General features: G+C 36.5%; 1 protein-coding gene across 16 annotated transcripts in view; it reads left to right on the plus strand.

The window, feature by feature from the left end:
• The window catches only part of ATP2B2 (ATPase plasma membrane Ca2+ transporting 2), a 442035-nt gene that overhangs the window by 141410 nt on the left and 282797 nt on the right, over positions 1-17828 (plus strand). For 14 of the 16 annotated variants that reach the window (XM_087743155.1, XM_087743162.1, XM_087743156.1 and 11 more), the window contains one exon: positions 10495-10599. The gene's annotated coding sequence lies outside the window, so the exon portion shown is untranslated. Of the gene's footprint in view, positions 1-6228; positions 6335-10494; positions 10600-17828 lie in introns of all 16 variants that reach the window. The other 2 variants (XM_087743147.1, XM_087743148.1) reach the window with 1 other exon arrangement.

The following is a 17828-nucleotide window of genomic DNA, read 5'->3' on the forward strand; positions in this document are numbered from 1 at the left end:
AGTGGTCACCAAACAAAACTTTTTGTTCTATGGGCAGTGTTTGGATGTTTCTTTTTTTAATCTTTTCCTCCTGGAACAAGGTCAAGAGGGTTATTTTTTCATTTGCTTCAGTATTAGATTCTTCGCCCCATTTATAGCAAACCCTTGAGGAGTTAAGCAGATAAGGAAATCCTGCAGGATATGGAAGCTGCTTTTTTAATTTTAGGTGCTAATTTTAAAGGAAGAGACATTTGGGCGAGTATTATTACTTGTATAGAGACTCTTTCAAGTACTAGAAATCTGGAACAGTCTTTGTGTTTCAGAGGCAAATAAAATTTGCCTTTTTCCTGTGAACCAGGTTGAATTAATTGGAAAGAAATGAACCCGTTATTTCTGACAGATTCGTTTTGGCTTAGGAAGGCTATTTTGAAGATTGATAATTCTGAGTGCGGAATAGGATGGCATTTTGCATGAAATATCTAAATTATTATTGGTAATTACAATATCCAAGTCAAGCTGATGAGCTTTGTGTAAGCCCATCATTTAGCAATCTGCAGCAGTTTACTGCATAGTTTTTGTTTTATTGGTGTCTTTGGGTAGTAGTCTGAGGGGAAAAGAAGATTGCAAAGTTGCCTCTTGCAGAGCAGATGGTAATGGCTGTAAAGAAGCAGGAGACTAAGAAAGCTGTCTTGGTCAGAATGAAGCTTTGCAAAGTACCTTTTAAAATACTTAAGTATCATATTTATTCACAGACTACTTCCGCTGTGGTGTCCAGAATGTGCTGCTTTAAACGTTCATGGTAACAAAAAGGCTGTAGAAGGCACTGCAACTGTGTTGACTAACTTTGTGAGAATGAGTGAGCGGCTGGCTTGGCTCTTTGGGAGTGAGCTCCTCAGGACTGCTGCAGTGCTGTGAAAGTGCCGTTGCTTTTCCAGTGAAGCAGTATCAAATGCTTCCTGCAATCCACAGAACAAATCAAGTCAAGTGGGACTCCCTCCTGCACGTGTCCTTTTCAATTAACTTGACTGAAATTGGAGGAAGACTCGCAGTTTTGAACTCGGTGCCTGTTTGTTCTGATACGTATAGGGAGAGTGCAGCATTCTTCTTTAGCTGCTCTGGTGCTATTTATTGGGGGATAGATAAGAAGCAGAAAGTGTTGCATTTGTTATTTTCAAATCAGAAAGCAAACAATGAACATTTAATGTTATAAATAAGTATTACAACTGAAAAGAATATTTTTTTTTCTTACTGTTATAGGACTGCAGTTAGCAACACATCCTTATCTTGGAAGGCAGCAGTAGTGATGGTGCTGCAGAAAAATGCTGCCCCTCCCCAACATAGTGCTACATATTTTGATGGGTCATGGTATTTTTTGAAATTATCTATATTTATAGCTTCTGACTAACTTGTGCCGTTTGTTTGCCATTGTAACAAGTTGTTACATTAGTGTCGTGTTTTTGCTTTTGATCTCTGAAAATACAGAAAAATATTTGTGCAATCATATTTACCTGTGGTAGAAGACAGTGCTGAAAGTACTTGTCTTTGTTCCACTGTTGAACACTTGCTGTGAGGGTTCATGCACCTGCTTTTCCTCCTCAAGTATTTTCTCTCTTTTACTTTTCTTTAAATATGCAGAATCCTCACTTGACAAAAGACTAGTGTCACTCTAACCTGAAGAGCGTAGGTGTGCCATTGTGCTTTCTCTGATTCCCAGCTGCAAGAACATACTTGTCTATTGAGCCATTGTCTTATTTTCCTACTTGCTCTTTCCTTGATTGCCATAAATTCCAGAATTACAATGGTACAGGGCAGAGTTAGCAACTCAGGGCAGGCCATTAAACAGCAACATATGCACGTAGTTTTGATATTTACTTGTCTGTGCAAGCAGAGCTTCTAAGATGTCTTCCCTCAAGTGACTACACCTTTGAAGTGCCATACTTCAGGGCAGCTGAGGATTCAGAAGGAGTTGTAAGCTGCTGCCACTCTCAGAGGCAAGATACGTCTGGTGTTGTATAGTACTCATGGTTTTGTTCCTCCATGGGAAGTAGCTCCCAGCTTTCACTAGATCAGGAGTTAGAGACTTATTACAGGCTTCTGTTTGGGAATGAGAAGTATAATTTGACATCCTTTCTCTCTCTGCCCTTGGGGTGCAATGAGTAATGTTAACCTTACATAGTTTGGGTCATTTCTTTGTCTATGTATTTCCTATTAATGTTCTTGCGTAGAAACTCCTGCAGTATTTATGGCAATATCACATATCAGTTCCACTTCAGTCACACTCAGCATGAAGGCTAATCCAGGTTCCAAAAGCAAGTAAATGCCAAGAAAAATATTGCCATTTACAACAGAATTCTCTATTCAAATTGTTTATTTCACCCAAGCATGAAGTTGGATTAAAAATTGCTTAAAAATACTGTTGCAGCTGGCTACTTAAATAGCGCTTTGGTAATATTGACAGCAATATAGCTGATCAAACAATGCCTTTTGGACATGTGGCCCCTGCTGCATGATGGGCTTCTTTAACTCACTTAAAATTGCAAGTTTGCATAAAGAATTTAAGATAAGTGTGAACTGGGTGTAACTTATTTTGCTGTCATAATGCAGATACTTCTGAGAAGAAGGTACTGACTAATAGCAGTCCCACCCAGCGACCAGTACTACTAAGTGATTAACAATTTATGCACCTGCAAGCTGGTGAAGTTCTGATTCTTACCTCTAATAGCAGTTGGAATTTTTGGTGTGTGTGTTTGTTTTTTTTTTAATCCTGTGTTAAGTTTGTCATGGAAGTGCAGGTGGTTACATTTGTGTGTGATGGACTAGGAAAAAGGCCAAGGTACTCCCTTATAAATGTATGTGAAACATGAAGTGAAGGCCAACAAGCGACCCTTCTATTCAACACAGAAGATTTAGTTACTTTGTACAATGCAGCAAATTATGAATCTGTCTTACACATCTTTGTATGAGGTGGAGGCTGGATCCCAGCCTCCCTACTCTTTCCTTGGGCATTGGTGTTCATTAGGAGCTCAGAAACAAAGCTCTGGTTTTTTATCTTCACTTTTTTTTTTTCTCCTCTTAAATATATTAAGGGAGTTTTCCTCCAGGATTTTACCTCCATTATTTCCATATATATTTAATTTCATTCCTTCCACCTTAAATTTTTATAGTGCCTAAATCAGAATGGACCCATTATAAACTTACAGTCAGTTTGGTAATATAACAACTTAAAGTATTATGTAAACATGTTTCTTGCAAGAAAAATTGTTTTGAGTGGAACCATATGCACATGTTAATGGGAAATATTTGTCACACTTCTGCTTTTCTGCCATTTTTTGCATTTGTTTCAGTACTTATTAATAGCATCCTTGTGAAACTTCGATGAGAGAACATACAGCAGATTTTTTTAATGCTGTAACTGGAGTACAATTTTAAATGTCTTGCATGTGATTCCAAACAGAGCTGAACAAGAGTAAAATAATATGTAGTCCCTGATTGAGTATATAGCTGTAAGTACACTTAGGGACTTTGCTGATGTTGTATAAACCACTAGAGCAAAACTTCATCAACAGATAAATTATCCTTCTCTGTTTTCTATAAGTCAATCCATAGGGACTCTTCCCTGTGGAGCTTCTTCTGAGGAACTTGATATATATTAATCTTTTTTTGAGTTCACCTCCTGTTCTTTGGAGAGGTTGCAATACTCGTTTGGACTGCTTCCCACCTTTTTCCTACACTAAAACAGTTGCATTAGAAGGGTATTACTTTTTGGGGGGGTTAAAATTGTGAATTCTGACAGGTTTGAAGTAATCTCCATTACCTTCCAACATGACACTGCATTTTTTTAATCCTGTAAATCATCTCTCCGTAGAAGATCTGCTTGGTGAGCAATGCTTGCTGGTGCTTGGTGTCTCACACCTCAGTCTTCCTGGAGATTTAGTGTGGATGACTGTTTAGCTGTCAGCATTGGCTGTCCACTTGATTAAAAAATATTGCTTCACCATCAAGAGGTTTCCATCCGACTAACAGGCAATGGTGATTGCTGTGTAAGGATACACATATGACTATTTTCTGCTATGTGTGGTTGTCTCCTAAGATTTTGCATGCGAAAATGTAAGTGATGTTGTCCCAGGTAAGGTCAACTACCCACAGTCATCCCAAAACCTTGCTTCTATATGGAAATGATTAGCTCAGAGATCATCTGTTTGAGCAATAATGTTAGGATTGTTTTCCATATGTGCAGTGTGTCATGGGTACCTGTGTTGAAATTCATCTGACACTTTAATGTCCAGTTACAGAGTCTTGAAAGGTCTTTTCACACTTCTTCATGGTTAGCCCTCATCATTTTAGCATGAATAACTTTATATCTTCACTTGGCTTTGCCATGTTGCTGCCCGCTCCTTTTTCTGGTTAATGTGCGAATATGCAGAGCCTCCAGGTCGTGGCACAGCTCCCTGAAGAGCTCTGCCGGTGACCTGCTGCAGGTGGGAGAACTGAGCACTTACTCCTGCTCTGGTTCCCATCTTTTAACCAGATTTTTCCTAAAAGCAAAGGCCTTCTGTATTATTTTGTAGTGGCTTAATTTTCATATGACTCTTCGTGGAAGGTATTTTTGAAAGCTTACGAATATCTATTGGATTCTAATCCATCCAAATATATAGATCCAACTGACTCTCCCTCGTGCATGTGCATGCGGCAGATTTGTGAAGCATGACTTCCCTTTACAGAAAAGGAGAACTGGCTTTCCTCCCTAATAAAGGTGTTTATCTATGTGTTTATTTCTAGCTTTTAACAATTTCTATTCATTTTCACGATAAAGGTGCCAGGATTACTAGTCTGTGTTATTCAGATATGCACTATAATCTTAAAAAAAAAAAAACAACAACAAAAAACCAAACAAAACCAAAAAACCCCACCAAACCACCTCCCCCCCCTGCTCTGCAGCTCCAGTCTGGCTGCACTGGAAGAATCTTTCCTTGTGCCTATTAATTGGCAGTTGCTGCTTGTGTGCAGCAGCTTGTTTTAGACCAAGCTTGCTAGTTGCATGTTACATGCAAACCTATTTTTATAACATCATTACTGAAGCCCAAAATGCAGCTGCTTCAAAATATCTTTGGTTTTGCTGGGTTTTAATCTTTTGGATTTTATGCTTTTGATAGCTAACAGATTTTTATTTTTTTCGATATCCTCCTCCTGTATTTCTTTTTCCTCCTGCTTTTACATGTAGCATCCTTTATATTTTATTTTTTAACCAAGTTTCTGCCCAGATGGAGAATTTTATGTGTTCTTAACTGTCAAGTTTCATTGTACAGGATTTTTAACAGCAAGGTCAGTCCATGGGAAGTTCTTTTATTCATAATGAAAGATAGGTGGCACTATTGTTACTTTTCTTTGGTTTCCTGGAATAAATGAGGTGTATGTACTCTCTCAGTAAGATTTCTTTTTATAGAGTAAGTGCTTTAGAGAGTGTTCTTGAACATTGAAGAGGATTTTTTTTTTTAAATATGAACACATACTTAAATTGTCTGACTCCTGGTTCACAGTACTCTAGGAAGAGAAAAAAATGTTATTTTTATGAAGACCTCAAGAATAAGTGCTCAGCTGTATGGCATTGGCTCATTTTACATATACAATTTTTGGGTTTATATATTTTCTTACTATTTCATTAGGCAAAGAAAGCCAACAAATCTTTTAATGTCTTTTTAGCTCCAGTTATTAGTACCTTTATACTTAGTACTTTCTTGTTAGTTTTGTATTCAAAGTGTAGATTTAAGTTGGCATGGTAATCATAGCACTGTTGAATAAAAGGAAATGTTATGTTAGCAAGTGCTAAACAGTCAATAGAGCCTTTATTTCTTAATCCAGGGTTGTGAATACTTGTTGCCCTAATTCTGTAAATTGATTGTAGAATTGTATAGGTTTGTGAGTTTGAGAGTTTTCTCTTATAATCTAAAAATCCTGAAACATGGAAAAATACATGCTGGTAGAGGTATGACATGTTAGATGTTTTCTGTAATTTTAAAGGAAAACTCATTTCAACTCTATTGAATGTTTTTTCCTTCTCTTACTCAGCACACAGTTAGGACATGGTTACATGGAGGTATTTTAACCTTGATGCTTGATTACTTCAAATCAATTTCATTATTACAACTGGCTGACAGTTTCATATGGCTGAGGCAAAGTGATTTGGTGACCTCAGTCCAATTTCTCTTGGTGCATTTGTTAATCAATTGATTCTGTTATTGCTCTTCCCAGAAGTGTGTGCCGTGGTTGAAAGGAAAGGGAATAAGTAGAGTTGGAATGAGCAGAGATTAGAGAAGTTTCCATTCTGCCTCTGTCCAACAGTGTGAATCTCTTCCATGTGAGTATCTAAATTCCTCAATATTTTGTGACACATTCTTGCCATGTAAACCTCTCTATGGTGGGGTCATGGCTTGTCCAATGCCACAGGCTCTTTTCAGGGAATTTCTCAGTTGAAACCTTCTAAGCAGAACCATTCCTCAGTCCTGAATGTCCTGCAAGGCTACTTTTGCCGTGCAGTTCAAACAGAAAACTAAATAGGTAATGTGGAAGGAAGCGTGAGTAATAAAGGAGAAGCTCATTATAGACAAAAAAACACATTTGTGTGATTTTCATTGAACATCTAGTAAGAGGTGTTACAACCTAATCATAGTATAATGTGCATTGTGTTCTTTTATATATTTCTTCAATGCTTTAATTTTAATTAAGTCCAGAAGCCTAAACTATGATTGGGACTATGCTTTGCTTGTATGGTATGAACTTAGTTGAAAGAAAATCCCTTCTTGAAAGAGTTTCCAATCTAATTTAGACTTTATATATCTTCACTTTAAAATATTTGGTTAGTATATATTCACTGGGGAAAGAGTGCTTGATTTTAATTTTTATGGTGATTGAATTCTGGAATTAACAATGGATTGAACAAGCTATTTTGTTTTAATGGGTGAAGAGACATTTTATAACTTGGCAGTTTATCTTACAGTTTATATTTTTGGTGCCCTCCTGTGTAATACAGGCTCATGTATTACTCATCCCTCCTCATCCCTCCCTTTTTCTCCTGCAAAGTGGTGGTTCTTTTTTTTTTTTTTTTTTTTAATAACAATACCCTGAAGTGTTTGAATTGAAGAGTCCCAAATAAAAATCTATTTTGGGACAGGAAGCTTTCTTGATGACTTGGATAACATTTACTTTTACTTTCTAATGCCAAATCAGCTTTCAAGCTATTAGATGCCATTAAAGCAAAGAATTTTATGTGTATAATAATACAAGTCCCAAATGGTGATAGTTATTGAAATTAACACTTTTTGCCCAACTGTGGGAGTACTAGCATCTTTGAGCGATTCCAATTTTGGTTCTTATTTATGCTTGACATTTAATGTGCTTGACATTCTGATTATTTTACACCTACCTAATTTCTTCTAGCTCAAGGTATAATGACAATATTTTAACCAGTTGTGAAGTGTAGCTGTATGTTATTAAGCAGGTGCAATGCTACAAATGGAAGGAAGAAGTCCTTAAACTATTTCTAGAATCATTATTTTTGTGTTGTGTATCTCAGGGTCAGCTAGAGTTGTTCATTGGCTTGTTCAGCTGTGCAACTTTGTTATCTGTTTTGTTGCCAGGAAGATAAAGCTTTACTAATATTTTATGTCCTCTTGTTTACCTATCTATGTGTCTGTGTGTATATACATGCATATACAATACATAATGCTAGACTGTGTGCTTACATTGTGTCCTTTGTGATCTAGGGGTGGGGCATTATAGTGATAAATTTCTGAGTAGTTACCGAGAGCTTATGTTTTTCCTAAAGTTTGAGTTAAAACGACAATGTAAAAGAACATATTCTATATAAAATTCAGCCCATTAAACTGAGTTCATATGTCTGTAGCACTGTAGCACGCATTTACTCCTAGTATGGTAGATCTTAGCAGCAGCTGTCCTGCGTCTTGGTTTATAGATAATTGCGGCATAACATGAGAAATTAAAATGTCATGGAGGAAAAAAAATAATTAATTGATTGTAAGTATACGTTATGTAAAGTCTTTTCTCTCCCTTTGCAAAAGAATTTTATTAGCCATCTTTGTTAAGTTGTATTCCCATGTAAATATGTGGTTCCCTGCAGTCATGTAAGATTTTAGGCTCTTTTAAAAAGGGTAAAATGGGTATCAGAGAAAGAGGAAGCAGAAGGAAAATGTTGGGAAAACCAAGCTCTTTAGAGAGAAGTACAGCTGGTGGTCACAATTTCTGTTTGTTTCATCTACTGGAAATTTTGTGTTGCATTTAACTACTATAATTGTGAATAAATTGACTACCTGAAGAATGATGAAGAAATGTTTAAATACTTCATTTTACAGACCCATGAGTGGACATTTGAAATAGTTACCCAAGTCCTCGCAGAACGATCATCATGGCCCAGCAACAGGTCCTTGAAACAGCATCGACTGAATGGGTTATAGGAATGATTTTTTTTATTTCTTTATTTCGCTATCTTGCCACCTGGTGGTATACTTTGGCAATAAAAATTTGGTTAGAAACCTGTTCTAAGAGTCATATTTACTTTGATAGACACGATATTAAGATCAGAATTTAGGACTGGATTATAAGTAAGTTCTTCCTTTATTGTGTCAGTGTCTCATGTTAGGTGCAGTATAAGGTTGTGCATGTCTTTGCATTAAATATATCTGTTTTCCTCCCCACTCTGATTTCTACAGACATGAGGGAAGAGAAAGTCTAGAAATATTGTGTGGTCCTGGAACACTGAGTCATGGCACATTAATCTTCAAAATAAATTTGAGGTATAGGTTAAAAAGGAATGGTGTCCATATCCTGAAATTCCCAGATAAAATTATGCAAACTGAATTTAAGTAGCTGTGGTAAGAACATTTAAGGGATGTTGTTTTCCCTAAAACAAGTACTACAAATCAAAGCAATATGGAACTTAAATGTATTTGGATAGTTTAAACTTTAATTTGAGCACAAGATGGAGACTGAATAAAGTCAGTGACGTGCAAGACCTGGCATCTTTAAAACTTAGTGGCAGGAGCATCGGGGAAACTCGATCCTCTATGTCAATCCAAGATGAAGCAGATGTGGTCTTACTGGTGTCTGTGGGGGGGAAATCCTTATTTATAATAAAAGATGTTTTCACATGGTGTTCAAAGGGCATTAAACAATCCAGTTTTTGCAAGCTGAATCCAAACATGATTTACTGAGGGGTATGATGAGCTGATCATTAACTGGAACTTTTAAATCAGAAGTGGATGTTTTCTCTACCAAGAATATTGCCTCCGGCTGTGCCATATGCTGTTGTTTGACACAAGAGTGACAGAGTAAAATTCTGTGACTTGGGTCAAAAATGGCATCATACAGGAGCACAATGGTTCCCTTTTAATACAAAAATATGGAAGTTTTATTTCTCTTTATCTGTCTTTATGGTGTAGTGTTGATGTGTTCACACATGGAACACTTGCATCCAGCAGGACCTTTCTTTCTTGCAGAACTGCTGCCTGTGATTTCAGTACACCTTCTTGAGTATCTATTTTGAAACAAGTCAGAATGTTATTTGTTCATGATGACATCAGTATGTTGACCTTAAGACCTCTCAGTTATTCACTTCCAGGTTCTTATGTCATGCAAGGAAAACCAGGGGAGTCTCTCTCCCCTCTGCCACCCTCCCTCTCTGTCTGTCTTTCCCTCTCACACACAGACACATAAACACACGCAGACAGACACATGCAAACCCCTCTACCAGCTGTACACTGGGCCACCCCCAGCTCTAGTAGCCTGCAGACAGCCTATCATCCTCTGCAGTGGCTCTCCCGTATGATCCCATACAGCACAAACAAAACATTGTTCTGCATTTTCTCTCTTCCTGCCCTCTCTGATGTGAGGCAGATCAGCAGATACCAAAGCCAACACGAAGAGCACTGTCTACTTGTTTGCTGTCTGCCTTCTTATTCTTATCTGTTTCTTGGCCTCAGACTTCCCCTTTCCACTTTCAGCCCTTCGTCTTCCCCCTCCTGGTTAACGTTCTGTATTTGTCCCGTTAGTGCTGAATATTAGTAATGTTGAGTAGCTGTTCTGGAGCAGCTTGAAGTGCTGAAGGTTTAGACTTATCTTCTTCAGGGTGCTAGCTATTTTTAAAGATGATGGGAAATACAACCAGTTGAAAGTCTCCAAAGGACTGTATGCAATAAAAATACCATTTATTTACATATATAAGAAGCCAGAGGGCTACAGTGCTGATAAATGGACAAGAGTCAGAGATTGTTGGGACTGAGGCTCATAGTTTTGAGCTATTAATATAGATCTTTGGTCACAGAGTTCGAACTTTTAAATCACATTATTTTACTGCAAAGTGTCTAACTATTTATGACACTGGATCTTTGCTCTTGGATCTCTTTCTCCTGTGGGGTATCCTTTAGATCAAGCCTTGTTTGTTCTATTAATTTGCTTAGTTCTCTGGGGTTTGTCAAGTCTAATTATCTCTTTTCTTTCTTCCAGTTTTGAAATCAAGATTGATTAACCAACACGAAAAGACCCAGCTGGTTATGTGACTTGGAACCCTGTTTATGAAGCACTCATTCATTTTTACAAGACAACAGCACTGTATGTAGTTTTTTCTTTTTCTCTCCCAAATTAAAAATCAACTGTTGTAACTCAGTAGAAATCCTAGAAAATAGAAAATTCCTGAGGAATTCAACTCTTATTGATAAATAAGATCTTGATTTTTGGCTTAGTGACACCAGCCAAGGAAACAGAAGAGCTCTATTCGCTTCACCATATGTGGATTTCTTCCATATAACAATGCTACTTATGGTTTCACGTCATTTAAGGAGAGCTTCCCTTAGTTTGAAAGATCAATCTGCTTTGTCTTTACATTGTGTTGTATGAAGTGTGGGATTAGTGCATGTGACAAATGTGTGGTTTAGGCTGCATTGATAATGGATTACGTAAGGGCCAGTGCTGAAACTCAGGGCAGAGAGTGTAGACTAAATGCAGGAGGAGATTGCAGTGCCACTTAATGGCACCTATAGAAACAGGTAGCTCTAGCAGAACTCTAGATTCTCCCCCTGCCCCCCCCCTCCCCCCCAGGACTGCAAGGTTTTGAACTAAGTAGTGCTTCTTCTGTACTTGATTTAGACAGTATTTTTCCACAATTATAAATTTGGGGTTTTTTTTATAAAACACACCCTCAATTGTAATTGCAAAATAAAATTGCACAGATAAAGTATCAGCCTTATAGTCTGTAACCCAAGTGTGGGAATGCATAAATGAAAGTTCCAGCAGTAACATTACTTAATTTTTTTTTTTTTAATATCATGAGCTATGTTGTATAAGCTAAAACTGAATAAAATTAAACTATTAGATACAGGTGAAGTGCTGATACATATGTCATCGTGCTATATGTGGTGTGAATCTTATCTTTTCCAGTTTTATGAAAATGTTCTGCCTTAACAGTGATGAGACTTTTTCATTTCTGTAATAAGGTGGTGGGTTTTTTTTAATTGCTAAATTTTGGAAGCAATAAATTTACATGATGTTCCACTTAGACTAGCAGGAATCCAAGCAATGCTATCAGGTAAAGGGCAACAGCAGATTATTTCAGGCATTTCTTTAGTTACAACTGCATTAGAAGTCAGGCAGCTTGGATTGTCTGAACTTTATAACTATGTTAAAATGAAGTTGCCCAACTTGTTCTGAATGTATGAGAATTCCATTATTTTTCAAGTGAAAGGAAAAAGCTGGTATTTATTCTGGATTTTCTGTTGAATAGTAAGTGGTTCTAGTGATTTGTAAGCAGTGATACAATAAATGTACAATCTGTGTTTTCATTTGTTACCTGTCTTGTTACTGAAGGTTCATTAACCAAGAAGGGAAAATGAGGTATAAAATTCAAACTATTATAGAAAAAGGGGAAACAGCACTCACTACCTACTAAATTAAGTCTTGGGCTTATGAAATAGTAGAACCAATGAAGAAAAATTAGTAAGTATTTACTCTTAAATAGAGTTTTGTACAGTGAAGTATAAGATTACTTTTGATTTTTATGATTACAAGGCAACGTCTGAGCAGATTTGCTTTATGACAGCAATAAATATATTCCCAGTATAGTAATGGGATTGGTTAGCATCTTATTAGGAAAGAAAAAGAATCACACTTGCTCTTTTTTTAACAAGTAAACACAGGAAACAGAAACATAACAGGAGTACCCTGTTGTTTTGGGTGTCTTTTTCTGTTCATAGAACACTTCCTCTCCTATGATGTGTGCAGAAGTAAATAGACTTAAAGCTTGATATGAAAAACACAAAGAAACTAATAACAACTGCACAGATAAAAAGGCTTTGCAAGTTTTCTATGAGTAATTAAGGAAGATTTCCATACCATATAGCTTTAAGTTCTGTATAGCTGCTATGAAGAAGACTGTACAATCTTGTTTAGATTATTTATCTGCTTTTATACTGTATGTTAAAAAACTGAAAGTAACTTGTATTATGAAGTCTATAAAAAGCATTATATTGTACAAGATGGCACTTGCATAACTTTAATGTATTCTAAATATTATGTAATGGTTATGTGGATAGAAATTATTCAAGGATTTGCTCTCTTTTGTCACTAATAATTTCCAGATTAATTTCCACTGTGATGATAAGTGTACCTGTAGTTCTCACCTACATGTAAATGTTTGATAGGCTCTTTTAACTAAAACTAATCTAACTTATGTTCTACTTAGTGCCTATATTTTTTCAATGTAGAACAGAATGAAACCATGGTCATAATGACTATGTGGGGAACTGTAACATCAAGTTATTGCAGTGTGCTAAGCATTACTTTTTACTGACATCAGTCTTTGACTGCAGTAGTTTGGCACTGTTGCTTTAATGAAGGTTTTAATAGGTGCTATAAGCTGTGCAGACCAAATATTGTGCTTGTCTTTCAAAATGCTAGAGAGTCAATCTTCAGTTTTTTCAAAAACTCTTACAACAAGTAGTCTATAATCTATTTGTCAGACATTCAAATGTCTGTAAGAGACTGAAAAGCTAAGACAGACTTACTAGAGAGGGAACTTCCTTAGTCATTCAGCTATTAAAAAAAAAGCCTGCCCAAGATTTTTGTACTTTTCTTTGCAAAGAAGTAAGAAGAGTCTGAAATACCATGATTTTCTCTATTTCTTAATATAATACACAATAGTTTAATTTCAGTTGTGGAAGGCAAGCTGCCAGGTTCAATCACACGATTTAGTATCCCTGTAAAAATAAAAAAATCGTAAAACTCCCAAACACACCTTCCTAAAGAACGCTCTGTTTTTAGCCTCTCAAATACTGTTCTAGAAAGATGTAATGGGCTAAGAGTCTAACTATACCGGGATTTCATTGTCATTTACGAGAACTGAGATTGTATTTATGTAAGAAGTTGCTTGCTTCCACTGATGAACACAAGACCTCCATTCTGGTTAGATTTCAACACAAGCTTTAGATAACATTAAACAGGAGGTAACACTACTTTGTGGGGTTTTGTCTGGTGAGGCCAGGAGCGCATAAGGATTATTTCTTCACAAAGGTAACTGCAACTGTTGTCCTCTCCTAAAGGTGTTCCCAATATGCAATCATTCACAGTTTTGTTTTGTCATTCTTGTGATTTATCTAAGTTAGTAAGGAAGATACTTTGGGCTGCTGTGTTATTTCTGTACTACTTAAAAATTAAATGTCAGTTGTAACTGAAAATGAAGAAGCTGAAGAAACTGCTTCATCTTCATCACCAGATGCATTTCACTGTCTGGCCTGTAAATGCAGGGCACTAGTGAAGCCACTGAAACTTCTGGCTTTTCAAATAGTTACGATGACCTTTGGCAAACCTTTTGTACCTTCCTCCATCTACATTGGAGAAAAATAGCTGTAACAGCAACGTGTGGGATTACTAGTCTCACTTCATTAGAATTCTCAGCACAGCTATGGTGGACACAAATTATACGTTAACTCATCCCAAACAATCGCATATATGTCAACAAGATTTGTTTTCTAGGTTTAATGTCAGAGGCAATCCCATCCATCTATTTCTGTGTTACTTTTCCTGGGATTGTCCCCTGTGTTTTGAAGGGGAAGAGGAGTATGTTCCATTTTCTTTCACTTCTTAGATATGAATACGATGTTATTAATTCAGAAAAGTTGTGTGGAAGTAAAGTACATCTGTACCTACAATTACCTGTACAGTAATCTTTTTTGCACAACTAAATTAAAAATAGAAATATCTATGGATATATCTGAACTTTTTCCCCTTTGAAAATCAAAGTTCCTTTAATTAAATAATCTTATCCTACTATCTCAAGTTAGTGACATTTTATAATCATACAATTACTACTCAATTTCAATTTTATGTTCTTTTAAGAGGTCAGTAATAGTAATATTACAACATAAGTATATTCAGTGAGAGGGTAACAGTAGACAATATCTAGCTCTTGCATAGGACTTCTCATCAGTAAATCTTGAAGTGCATTAAGAAAAGTATGGATTGTTATCTCTATTTTATAGGTGATGGAAACTGTGTCCCTGAGAGGTTATCCAGTATGTCTGTGCAAACCTGTTTTCATCTATTCTGTTGAATAAACTTCACAGTATAATGACTCTCCTGAACAATGTATGAAAATACAACATGGAAACAAAAAAAGCCAAAAAAAGTTAATGGTATTTTAATGGAATAAAATTAAGGATTTTTTTTTTTTTTAAACAGAACAAATTGAATCTATTCCCGCTGAATTCTAGGTGTTGTGTGTGTTGTTCAAATAATGCATTGGATTTAAATGTATTAAACATGAAGTTAATATATCATGTCAGTTTATTTTTTTATTATTGACTGTTACCCTGGGGTTTAAATATTTCTCATCTGTCTTGGTGTGAACTAGCTGTTGACCACAGAAACCATCAGTGCGAGTAGCTGGTTTTCCATTCTATACTGTATGCATGCCATTTTTATCTAATAAAGAGTACAGTGGGTGTTTTGTGCTCCAGATGGTTTTAAGAACTTGAGTAAGGTTAGGAAGAGTGAATAATCAGGTGAGACTTCAGTAAATGCTCAAGTGACTGGAGAAAATGGGACTGATTACTCAGTAGTTGTCATTACTGACTTTGAATATAAATGACAGCCTGACCCTAATCTAATGATTTGACTTCTGTGCGGCTGTGTGAGCTAGGCAGCGTAGTTCCTGGCATGTCAGGGAAATGAAATTTCCATGGAATTTTTTATAGATTAGGACACAAATGTAAAATTTTTATTTTTTTAAATGACATTTTAATACTATATTACAGATGTAATTCTTTTGTTCTTCCTCATTACTTTTGATACGCACTTTTCTGATTTAAAAATATTTTGGAAATGTAAAATATTATTAAAAAGGCAAAATCTTTTTAGCAATAATGTATTTTTTTTTGTAAGATGTGTTTTATAATTGTTTTGTAAATAATATATTTTATTTTTGCATGTTGGGGATGATTTTAATTTTGTCTTTCCTCTTTATATTTGGATTTGCTTCACTGTCACCAAAATAGCTGCTTTGAGGGTTGGCATTTGACCAAAATTAAATGGTTAATTTTATGTTCTGAGCGGCCTTCCTATAGTGCATTACTCAGTAATCTGACTGAGAAAAAGCATTTGTTCAGTACTTCAGCGGTGGCTGCTTCTGTATGGCATAACAGGGGCTTCTTAGAGGTGCTGTTTAGCACGTTTTCCTTCTCTGAGTAAAGATAATGTGCTCTGGAGAGTAGCTGCAAATGACAAATTTCTGTTCACTTTGAAATAATCCTTGATAATACCAATAAATTGCTTGCAATCAATTAACAGACGCTCTCTATGAATGTGAAATTCCTGTCTGCTATTTGTTGGTTTAGGGTTTATTTTTCCTTGGCAGGCTCTTTTATGGTACAGAGTTTTTTAGGTATGTTACTGGCTTCTGTCTCTTCCTAGAGTTCTCAGAGCCCAGGTTAATGCTTTTCTGCTGGTTTCTCCTAATACAAAGCATACAAATGCATATTTTCTTAATGTGACACCACAGAATGCTGAGTACAATTCAAATGCTAATATGTAGAAACTAAATCTTACAAAGGAAATGTGTTAACATTTGTCTTTATTCATTATATTTCAAAGGCTATGTGCCAAATCTTGCTTGACACATATAGTATACCACATTGTACAAATTTACCCCTTAAAGGCAGAGAGAAGCATTTCCTTTTTGTATAGTTTGAGTCTTTTGATCCCATGGAAAAGTGAGGTTTCCTTTCATGACCCCACCCGAGCCTGCTTTGATGATTCCTTCACTTTCTCCGTGATTCCTGTATTAAATTTCCCTTTTTCAGGGAGAAACTGTGAACTGAATATATCCAGCAGAGACCGGATTGGTTTTTTTCCAGCTGGTTTTGTTTTACCACTTCCCTGGGTGCTGGAAAGTCTCCTCAGTTACTTTGGTGCTCTTCTCCCCTCTTTTTCAATTGCCCTGCAAGTGTAGCTCTTTGCTGAGATCAGGCTTAGCTCTCTTTAGACAAAATACTAGTTCCTTTTTTCCTTGTTATTATTAGAATGTATATTTTGCTCGTGGATCTTGTTTAGCTGCTTTAAATTTTAAGTCTGTGTTTTCCCTGCCGTTATTCATGGCTGTTAGAGTTCCGTTGACTTCACTGAGTTGTGTACTCCCATATTGACGAAGTAGACAAATTCTCCATTTGCTTTCAGTTTGATGATCCAATCATCTTCTATTGCAATCCTATCCATTTTTCCCCTAGAGAGTTCATCTAAGCCAGTAATATTAAAACCTTTCTTGAATAGGTATTTGGTACTTTGCAACTTTTGCAAGTTGTGTAATCCGTTGCACTTCCTACATCTCTGTCCCCAAGCCAGAGAGTCTTTCAGAAAAGCAAATGAAACTGGAGAAGAGTTTGTGAGTGATGCAAGATGAGACCTCTCTCACCGACCTCCCCTCGTCATCCTGGCCACGCTGGCGATGGCGGCCTGCACAGTGTCTCGGGCTTGGCCCTGACTTCGGGCTTCTCATGTCTTTGTTCCTTACTTGTCTCTGTAGTATTCTGAAATACAGGTTTTGAATTTTTTGGATTCTTGATCATTGGCACTGTCTATTTGGATGGACTGAGTGACTTATTCTTAGGTCTCATTCTAGATTTCTCAGTAATCTCTCTCTGCAGATGTCGGTGCTTCAGAACTGAGTGAAGCGATGCTTTGCTTTTTATATATGCAAGCAACACATGGTCTGCAGCCAGCTACTTAAATTCACAAAATATTTAAGAATATGTTTAAATGCAAGGTCTCACAGAAAATGCAAATTTATTACTTATTACTTTTCATTTGATTCTCATGATAGATTTCTGGAGAGTGCTCTGAGGCTTTTTTTTTTTTCTGCTATCACTACTTTGCCTTCATGCTTATGCTAATTTTCTTTCTTTGCCTGAGCGCCATAACACTTGTTATCAGTAGCTACAATTTCCTGCCACCTGTGGTGGAATATATTTCTTCATTATGAGCTTTTTGCTGCTTCCTCAAGTTTTATTTTTGATTAGCTGCTATGGAATTTTTACATATCATTCGCTTGTCCTGCAAAACTTAATCATCTGATAGACATGAAAATTGCTGCTTGAAAATTGGCGCAAATCACTTTGTGCCAGTTCCTGGTACCAGTACTGATGGTACTAAGTTTAGCACAAGAGAATGCGGTGGAAGACTGGGTTTTGTAGGGTTTGTTTTGGTTTGGGTTTGTGGTGGGATTTTTTTTTCCCTTCCTTTAAATTGAAAGAGCATTGAAAATGCCAAGGCTCAGTTCAGAGTGACTTATCTGAATT

This window comes from Nipponia nippon, unplaced genomic scaffold (assembly GCF_047370975.1).
Source record: "Nipponia nippon isolate SJK-2023a ecotype South Korea unplaced genomic scaffold, ASM4737097v1 scaffold_9, whole genome shotgun sequence".
Taxonomy (NCBI): Eukaryota; Metazoa; Chordata; class Aves; order Pelecaniformes; family Threskiornithidae; genus Nipponia; species Nipponia nippon.